The sequence below is a fragment of the Camelus ferus genome, chromosome 5, assembly GCF_009834535.1.
Source record: "Camelus ferus isolate YT-003-E chromosome 5, BCGSAC_Cfer_1.0, whole genome shotgun sequence".
NCBI lineage: Eukaryota > Metazoa > Chordata > Mammalia > Artiodactyla > Camelidae > Camelus > Camelus ferus.
This window is the reverse complement of record NC_045700.1, coordinates 17,979,764-17,989,035: the sequence shown is the minus strand read 5'-3', so window position 1 is coordinate 17,989,035 and position 9,272 is coordinate 17,979,764.

The following is a 9,272-nucleotide window of genomic DNA, read 5'->3' as shown; positions in this document are numbered from 1 at the left end:
CAAGTAGTAGAGCTGGGATTCAACCCAGGAAGACAGGCTGCAAAGTCCATCCTCTTCACCTCTGTACTAGACTGGCCCAAAGGTAGTGAGCACAAGCTATTTATCCTTGGAAGGCACTGTGTGATGAGGTGGGTTCACTAGATGAGGGGAGGATCAGATGTTAGGTTAGAGGCTGTAGTAGGCAGCCTTTCAGATGGCTCCCAAGGATTCATGCCTCCTGATATTTAGGCCCATATGCCTTACCTCCTCCCTGAATGTGGGCTGGACCTAGTGACTTGAGTCTAAAAATTAAATTATGGCCAAAGTGGCGAGGTGTCACTACCAAGACTAGGTTGCAAGAAGACTATGGTTTCCATTTTGGAGCCCCTCTCACTCTACTCACTGAGGGAAGCCAGCCGCCATATTGTGAGCTGCCCCATGGACAGGTCCATGCAGCAAAGGAAGAATGTCTCTCATGTCTCTTGGGGAACAGCCAGCCACGGTTTGCCAACAGCCATGCCAGTGAGCTTGGAAGAAGACCCTCCACAAGTCGGGCCTTGAGGGGATTGCAGCTAGCATTGTCAACATCTCAACTTCGGCCATCAGGTTCTAAACCCAACAAATTAAGCAAATAAATGATTCTTCCCAGACCTTTCAGCTCCTTCACCAACAAACTTACTAAAGATAAACCTAACAGTCAAATAAAAAGAGAAAAGGAAGAGGATGGGTTTGTCTATTTGCTGTTTACATTTTCTTAATAAGGACCGTTCGTGTCCCTAGCAGAGTCGGGAGTGGGTGGAGCTGTACCTGCATGGAAGAAATAAGACTGGGTCCCAGTCCTGTCTCAGTGTCTCACCTCTTCCTAACTCTGCCCTCAACAGCTGCAGAGTTGTGGGGAAGTCTGTGTACCCTCTGAGTCTCAGTTGTTTCATCTGTAAAAAGGGATAATACTTAGCATGCCTGAGCATTGAAGCAATGCACTGGACCAGATCACCCTTCAAAGATCTTCTAGTTCTGAAATATATGATTTTCTGTGGCTTTATTCAGACTGAGTTTTGACAGTTCTGTTACTGTGGTTCTCAAACTATTTGGTCTCAGGACCCCTTACTCTAAAAAAATTTGAGTATCTGAAAGTTCCTTTTGTTTTAGAGGGATATTACATATATATATCTTTATTGTATTAGAAATTAAAATAAGAAAAATTTTTAAATTAGTTCATTTAAAAATACTAAGCCTATTCCATGTTAACATAAAAGTATGATTTTATGGAAAGTAGCTACTTTTATGGAAAGTGAGAAGAGGGGTCATTGTTTAAAATTTTTTGCAAATCTCTTTATGTCCAGCCTAACAAGAGACAGCTAATATCTGCTTCTGCATTCATTCTGTTACAGTATCACGTCAGATACCTTCTGGAAACTCCTCAGTAAATGGTGAGAGAATGAAAGTGAAAAGGGCAAATAATGTTTCAGAGTTATTATGAAAACTGTTTTGACTTTACAGAACCCCTGGAAGGCTTTTTGGAACCCCCAGGGATCCCTGGACCACAATTTAAAAACTAAAAACAAACAAAAAACATACACACACACACACACACACACAAACAAGGGGAATTTCCACACTCGACTTTCTTAAAACCTCTCCTTGAGAAACTGCAAGTCAAAATATTCACCCCACGCAGACCCTCTGCAGAGACCCGGCCACTTAAGACAGGGTGTCAGCTCATCCTCCAAATGGTGGCTTCCTGCTTATCTATGGAACCCAATGAAAGTAACAAATGGCTTCTTGAGGGTCTGCATCTAGCTTCTCCAACCAGATGAATAGCTGAGGAATTTCAAAAGTTACTTGCCTTTGAAGCTTTGGCTTCAAAAACAAATGCCTAGGGGAAATCAGCAATGAGCAGGCCTGCTTCAAAAGCTAGCAACCCCCGGATCCAACAGAACAACAGGGCCCCTCTAAAGCCCCTGCAGTCATCCAACCAGGACGCAACCCAAAGTGAGGGCAGGGGAGGCATTAGACCAGTTGGGGGCCTTCAGAGAAGACCTTTAATAAAGAGCTAAGTGGAAAAGGAAATCCCTAGATCTGGTCATACTAATTGGGTGGGATATGAGGTGGGAAGGCTTCCGGACAAGGAGTTTTACTTCTAGTTCTACCATCAGCTTGGTGTTGGTAGCAAATGACTTTTTCTGAAAAGAACAAAGGGGTAAGAAAAGCGCTGAAGTTCCTTCCAGCTCTTTCATGCTGTATTTCTCACCAGTAATGCACATAGGTCTAAGGATATATTTCTGAACCAAAGACAGGACACAGCCTCTAGCCCATTTACACCTGAAATACTAACTCTTTCACTTATTCAACAGTTATCAAGACCCCAGTTTGTTGCAGACACTGTTCTAGCACTGCAACAGCAGGGAACAAGACAACAAAACATTCTTGCGTTTATATTCTAGTGGGAGAGATAGATAAAATATCAGGCATAGTAGTGATAAACGTCATAGGGAAACCTAAAGCAGGGAAGGGGAATGCGGGCTATAAAGTTGAAGGTTATTTGCAATTTTAAACAGACTGGTCATTGTAAGCAAATTCTATCAATGAGCCTTGGAATTTTAAATGTTATATAGCTTTGCATAAATTTGGCTATCATAAAGTCAATCAACATTCATCCATTCAGTGAGTCAGTCAGCAAACATTTACTTGGAACTTTGAAGACTCCGCAACTTTGGGATCTTGGGGCGAGGGTGGCTTCCTTGGGTGGAGATCAGTTTTTGCTCAGGGGGCAGCCTTGGGGGATTGGTGCCAGGACCCCTCATGAATACCAAAATCTAAGGATGCTCAAGTCTCATATAAAATAATTTGGTACAGTCAGCTCTTCAAGTCCATGGGTTCTGCATCTGCTGATTCAACCAACAGCAGATACAGAGAGCCAACTGGACACTAGGCATAAAACAACTCCCAGCTGGTAGCCATCAAAGCAGAAATCAGAAGAGAAGACCAAGAGGGGAATTATGTGCACACTTTCTTGTGGGATTCCTCCCTCCCCAGAAATAAATGGGGTCCAGTGAAATCTGAGACCTATTTAGATCTCATTTGGCTGGAAAATCAGGATACACTACTCTTTTTCAGTAGATTCTGCTGGGCACCCAAAGCAGAGAGGACAGCAACTCCCACTGATGATTTTAATTGACCAATAGAGCTGGCTGCAAAGGAGAACATTCCAAACAGATCAGCTGGTTTTATTAGAGAAGGAACTGGTTTTCCACGAGACGAAAGACTGATATGCTTCTGCTTAACTGGAATCCAGGCTTTGCTGTCCTTACTGTCTGAGTGCTGACCAATCCCACGTGGGATAACAGCATCCTGGCTCCTATCCCTAGAATATCGCCACCAAATGACTATAGCCTGTCCTTCCTCATTTGAATAAGAATCCTGCTCCATCTGTTAGAAGGAGCAATATCTGTTCATGCTAATCGGATTGCTCCTACAACTTGTACTAAAAAACATGGAGGTTACCACCAGCTTCGCTCTGACCTTTGATTTTCCAATATCGCATCTGGGGTAAGCACTTCCTTTTAATCTCTATGGACAATAGGCAAAATTTCACTGAGGGGTCTGCTGACGGAGGCAGAGACCACAGAGCATGTGTCCATGACCCCAGGTTAGATGATTATAATAACGCTTTTTAGGCTCTTCTAATAAAGAATACGCTGAACAGGCTCCAATGCACACGTGCAAAGGTCTAATTGCTGTTAACATGTCACTCCCATCACGGAGAAGCAACAATGTACTGACGGCTTGTCAAATCCCGAATTGATTTTGAAATTGCTTTAATGAGGCGGTGAATAAGTTTGCAGGGGCCCAGCCATCTGAGAGGCCTCCGCGGCATCAGCCCAGATCACCTGCAGTTGCTTTGTTGGCCATTCATAAATGAGGACAGGGCACACAGAGGGTTGCTGTTTGGTGGCTGAGAATTTGCAAGCTCTGAGCTGGGACTTCTGTCCCTGTTCCCACCTCTGAAGTTCCCTTCTTGCATTTTAGATTTGTTTTGAGGTGTGTGTGTGTGTGTGCGTATATGTGTGCGCCCGGAATCAGGCACATGGGCACGCAGGTGCACGTTTCCCTTCCAGCTTCATTCCCCCAATAAATACCTCCAGCAGAAAGGGCTGGGCTGTATTTCTCCAAAGCACAAAGAAGGATTATGAGTTCCTTCGTGCTCCTCATCCAATACGCGTGAGAGCTAGTCTAAGGGTAATGTACCTCCTTGTTTTGAGATTTGTCCTGCCAATCAAGACTGACCACAGATAGATAGAGGCCTGGATGCGGAATCAAGCTTTCTACCTACATCACTGTCTGAGGCAAATGAGTTGAACAACCATCACTCTGCCTCCAAAATTACTATACCCACTTTCTCTTTCCCCTGAAGGAAGAGAAAAGTTAGTAAAAGTTTTCCAGACTGTGAAAGGCTGGACCTCATGGCTCTTCTCAACACCCAGCCAGCTAAAACCTAGTGGGGTAGACATGGCCACGTTTGTTTTTATATCACGCTCTAATAGCAACCATCACTAGGTATTTCAAACTCTGCAAGGCAGGTATGGGCAAAGTTCCAAAGGAACCTTCCAAATCTGACGCCTCATTCCCATTCAAGATGTGGTTTTGGATTCTTGATGAGGAAATGGTGTTTTCCCTGGCGAAGAGAACTGAATAAGCTTTCCTGTTTCCTTGTCTTTCACATGTAAACAACCCCAACACTCTGACAATGAGGACAAATGTATGCCAGGCTTGCAGTAAAAATGAAAATACTGCCAGTAACACTTCACAATTGTCGCTTTTATTACCTGCCTCCCCAGCCCAGGACATTATTTCATTCAGAGCCAAGGTAGACAGCCAAATTGCCTTATTTCCAAAGGATATGAACACATTTTAGGAAAGCATCTGTGTGGATTATATTCCGTGGAGCATCATCTTATTTATATGGCCCCTGCGTTTATGAGCGCATGACCGGCATCCTTATCAGGTACAGATGCCTTCAAGAAATTGGATGCTACAGGATCCATATATCAATGTTACAATGATGTATTTTTCAAGAAATCTGTAAATAAAGTCAACAGGATAGGGATATTCTAGATGACAGAATCTTTAATAGTTTTTGAGGAATGGCCTGTTTCCCTGTAAAAAGTCAATTTAACCTGTTTTTTTTTTGGTTTTTTTTTTTTTTTTTTTTTTTTGATGCTTGCTCATTAAAGTCTGCTGTGGCTACTTTGGCACAGACAAAGCCCTCCCCCAGCCCCAGCATGTTGTGAGAAAGAGGTGTGTACTTTTTTATAAACCAATAAGTAGAAATGCAAGTTGTCAGCAACAAAAGGGGTGGTTAATTAGCACCTCTGGGGTTTCCAATATTTTGTCTTTTCTTATCACCTGAAACAGTCTGAAGCTGAAGGAACAGGTAACTTGGTCTTCAAAGAAGAGAGTGATGAAAAAGAAAAAAGAAAATGCTCAGGGTCATAAGTGCTAGGATTTAAAGTTCCAAAATGTCGTTCTCAATGAACCTCAATGAAATTGGAAAGTAATCTCAGCTTCTGCCCAGACCTCAGTCTGTCCTGGATGTCTACTGCACATTGGTGTCTATTATTATTCGAAGTGTTTGACAGGGCTTAAGAGCGAAGGAAAAAGGAGTTCTCTTGTGCTCGGGGCGGATTGCGGGCACCCAGCCCAACTCACGCACCCCACCCCCACACACAATGAAGGCCAAGAGCAAAGCAAGGAGGGAAAGAGAGTCACCGGGGACAAGGGGGACAGAAATGAACCACAGCCCAGAGTGAAATGGAAAACTGAAAGCAGAACTGGGAAGGCTGCAGGCTGGTCACCAGGCCTGCTGCCTGGGCTTGGGTGTCTTCTGCCGTTTTTCTGGGCCCTCCTCCCTGGAGCTGGGAAACAGGATAACAGGAGCTCTGCACAAGAAGGCAACTAGGAAAAAATGACAATCTTAGGGCTGCCAAGGCCTCAGCACAGGGCCAGTTCTGTGAAAGTAGTGAGTATTGAACCCGTGCTATAGATTTAGATCCTGATCGTCCCAGTGTTGCACATATACATATACATATACTTGTATATATGTGTGTGCATACACACACACACACACACACGTACATATAAAGAGAGAGAAGAAAAAGTGGTTTTAAAGATGTAATGTCAAATTTGAAGCAACTAAAAAAGGGGAAACTATCCTCTGTATTAAATGCATTACTTTCTTATTGTCCTTATTATTAACAAACCAGTGTAGACAGTCTCTTCCAGATCAATGAGCATGGCCTCAGGCCTAAACACAAGGGGGAAAATGAATCCTGAGTGACAGAGCCTGGAATTTCACTTGCTCCCGCCACCTGCTCTTGGAGGTCAACTGTACTGTAGTGTGTAATTATCAACCTCACGGCTGCCTCTGCCTTCCCCTCTCCCACTGCCTAATTGATGGCCTTCACACCAGGGCTGGGTCAGCCCTCTAAAAACATCTTGAGCATGAACTACTCCTCTATTTAACAGATGCTGCTCACTTGGGAGCCTACGAGGACCAGGAACTCAAAGATGGCTTGGGTTTGCTCAGATGTGAGGGAAAAAAAAAAGATAGAGCAAAGAACAAGATGACAGATCTAGCCAAGGCGGAGGGGAAATTAACCAGTCTTAGAAATGGGTCTTGGTTGCAACATTCACCCCATGCATTAATGCATTTATTTGTCCTCTTCCAGGAGAAGGATACCTGAGCTTCAGTTTCTTGCCTTTCTTTTTAGGTCTTACTGGGATTCCCTCTGAAATCACATGCAGACAGTGAAATCACTGCCTCAGCAAATGCTAAAATATTACAAGGAGTCCACATGGCAATGGGTTGTTCACATCTGTCAACGGCTGCAAAGGGAGTCCCACAGCTATCACAGGAGCCTCTGTACCCAGTGAAATACACCTGGGACTCTACACCTAGACACTGTGCCCTGATATTGACCTCTCCTAAACCAGAACCAACCTTGTACCCAGGAGAATTTGGGGGAAATTAGTCTCTCTTCTTGCTCATCTCTGCGTTGCTAGAGAATAAAGCTCCTAGCTGACTCCTGGAAGCATACCTCTTCTTTCTTCCCAACTAGCCAACCCAAACTCCCCTGGGAGATCCTCAGTGAAGTGCCTGCTTTCCATTCCAGACCCTTCTCTATTTCAGCTCATTATTGTCGCCCAGCTAAGACAGGACAAGAGGCTTCCCCTTGAAAATGAGATGACAGGGTACCACTCATAGAGCTTCCGGTCATCAAATACCTGTCAACACTCTCACTCAAACCCCTCACTCTACCTATAAACGTAAAGCTCAAAAAACAAAACTGGCAGCAGGTGCTGTATGCTAGGAGCTCAAAGTGAGGGTTTCAAAGGCCAAGGGCGTTGGCTGGGTATTTTTCATAGTTAAAGCTATTTGTGTCTATCACTTGTTCTAGATTAGGGATCAGCAAACACAGCCTAGAGGCTGAATCTGGCCCATTGCCTGTTTTTCGTAAATCAAGTTTTTGGAGTATAGCCACATTCATGGACACATTGTATACGGCTGTGTTGGCACCACAAAGGCAGAGGTGAGTAGTTATGACAGAAACTATATGACTCACCAAGCCTAAGATACTTACTACCTGGCCCTTTACAGAAAATGTTTGCCCACCCCTGCTCTTTTGGTTGTCCCCACATCTCCAGTTACTATTAGTAGTGGCATTCATCAATTCATCTGCTATTGGCTATTTTGGCTCATGATGGAAAGGCTCACATAATCCTACCCAGAAAAGGAAACTCATATGCACTAGGTCCTGGTTTTTAAGTGGCTACATACATGAAGGATTGAGTTTACAATTACACACAAGCAAACTAGTCCAATAATCTTTTTTTTAAAGAATGACAAGGAGTAGGTTGCATATTTAACTGAAGCCCACACTGATTATTGAGCAAGTGCTCTAAAATCATGGAGCAAATAAAGATAAAAGAACTCTGCCCTGTTGAATATCAATGTAAAAGAAGTTATTGAAGATTGTTTCATATCAGACTCCACCATCCAAAGTCCACAGATATGAAAATGAAGGAAATCTTTAGGGATTTGCTCAAGAGAGCCCACATTTGTCTTGCTTGATCAAATACCAACTATTAGATGATTCTTCACAAAGACACCGTTTTATAAGGAGTAACTTTTAAAATGAGAACAAAGAAATGGGTATTTGTTTTTCCACAGAATACATAATGCCAAATCTAGCATAGCTCCTGACTGTGCCCCACGCCTACCGGTTATTTAAAAGTCATTGTTAAAAACCTTCTTGCTGAGTCTGATATGAAGTGAGACCAGGTCCCTGCAGAGCTCTGACTTGTATGTCTTCTGATGAGTAGGTATAACTAGACCTTATAGAAAACTTAGTTGTCTAAGTCTCCCTCAAACCCCAGTCCTTTGGACAGAGCTTGACCCACGTCTCTTTGGCTTGACCAGAAGAGTTAAAGACTGACATGGATTTGGGGTGAAAGTGAGCTGGAAAAGCTCCCTCCTGGGCCAATGCAAATTTTCTCACTTGTTGGATCATGTAGCAAGGGGGTTAAGTGTCCAATATTGCGAGACTCACTTGTTAGTCTGCATCACAGTCCCAGATGGCTGCACAGATGTCCCACCCATTTGTCCAAGCCCCCTTGGATGGTGGGCAAAGAGACTTCCACCTCTATCCTGACTCCAGGCTAGGACAGGGTGGGCACAGTCAGACAAGCAACATCTATGTCCACATCCACATCTCTCACACACATATACACACAGAGAAAGCCTATTTCTTGTGATTAAAATACAAGTCACATTTAAAATTTAAGGTCAGAAGGCCTCTGTTGGAGATGAAAAAGATGAGTGTTACAAATGGCATCCCCTCTTTATCTGAAGCTCACCTCGCCCTAGGATGTGGTGCCCCTCCTCTGCACATGTTCCACACTATTATAGAATTAAACTGTCTTATTCATCCATGATTTCCCAGCATCTGGCATAGCACGTGGCAAGTAGGTGCTCAATTAATGTTTTTTCATGTGTCCATTCATTCAATCAATAAATATTTATTGAACACTTGCTGGGTGACATTGCATTGCAGAGTACAGTAAATTAAAGAAATGAATAAGACAACAACTGTGTCCTCAATATTTCCCCAATCTAGAGGAGGAAGAGCAAATAAACAGATAATTACAATATGAGGTGGAGGTGTTTCAGTCAAGACTTCCAGAGCTGGGCACCTACCCCTGCCCTGGGGTGGGCGGGTGTGGAAGTAGTTAGG